Raw genomic sequence first — 1,470 nt, forward strand, 5'->3', positions numbered from 1 at the left:
ATGGAGAAGTTCTATATAGTCAGCAAAAACAACACCAGGAGCTGACTGTGGCTCAGATCATGAACTCCTTATTGCAAAATTCACACTTAAATTGTAGAACATAGAGAAAAACACCCAAAAAAGTAGAGAAAACCACCAAAAACAAATCCCCAAAAGATGTCCTTTTCATTATAGGGGACTGGAATGCAAAATCAGGAAATTAAGAAATACCTGGAGTAACAGGAAAATTTTGCCTTGGAATACAGAATGAAGCAAGGCAAAGGCTAATGGAGTTTTGCCAAGAGAATGCACTGGTCATAGCAAACACCCTCTCCCAACAACACAAGAGAAGACTCTACACATGGACATCACCAGACAGTCAATACCCAAATCAGATTGATTATATTCTTTGCAGCCAAAGATGGAGAAGCTCTTTACAGTCAGCAAAAACAAGACTGGAAGCTGACTGTGGCTCTGATCATGAACTGCTGCTGCTGCTGCTGCTAAGTCGATTCAGTCATGTCCGACTCTGCGTGAACCCATAGATAGCAGCCCACCAGGCTCCCCCATCCCTGAGATTCTCCAGGCAAGAACCTGGAGTGGGTTGTCATTGCTTTCTCCAGATCATGAACTCCTTATTGCCAAATTCAGATTGAAACTGAAGAAAGTTCAGAAAACCACTAGACGTTTCAGATATGACCTAAATCAAACCCCTTAGGATTAGACAGTGGAAGTGAGAAATAGATTCAAGGGATTAGATCTGATAGACAGAGTGCCTGAAGAACTATGCACAGAGGTTCATGTCATTGAGACAGGGATCAAGACCATCTCCAAGAAAAATAAATGCAAAAAGGCAAAACGGTTGTCTGAGGAAGCCTTACAAAAAGCTATAAAAAATAAGAGAAGCCAGAGGCAAAGGAGAAAAAGGAAGATATACCCATTTGAATACAGAGTTCCAAAGATTAGCAAGGAAAAATAAGAAAGCCTTCCTCAGGGATCAATGCAAAGAAAGAGAGGAGAACAATAGAATGGGAAAGACTAGAGATCTCTTCATAGCCACCAAGGGAATATTTCATGCAAAGATGGGCTCAATAAGGACAGAAATGGTATGGACCTAACAGAAGCAGAAGACATTAAGAAGAGGGGGCAAGAATACACAGAAGAACTGTACAAAAAAGATTTTCATGACCCAGATAATCACGATGGTGTGATCACTCACCTAGAGCCAGACATCCTGGAATGTGAAGTCAAGTGGGCCTTAGGAAACATCACTACAAACAAAGCTAGTGGAGGTGATGGAATTCCAGTTGAGCTATTTCAAATCCCAAAAGATGATGCTGTGAAAGTGCTGCACTCAATATGCCAGCAAATTTGGAAAACTCAGCAGTGGCCACAGGACTGGAAAAGGTCAGTTTTCATTCCAATCCCCAAGAAAGGCAATGCCAAAGAATGCTCAAACTACTGCACAAATGAACTCATCTCACATGCTAG

The sequence above is a fragment of the Oryx dammah genome, unplaced genomic scaffold, assembly GCF_014754425.2.
Source record: "Oryx dammah isolate SB20612 unplaced genomic scaffold, SCBI_Odam_1.1 HiC_scaffold_11184, whole genome shotgun sequence".
NCBI lineage: Eukaryota > Metazoa > Chordata > Mammalia > Artiodactyla > Bovidae > Oryx > Oryx dammah.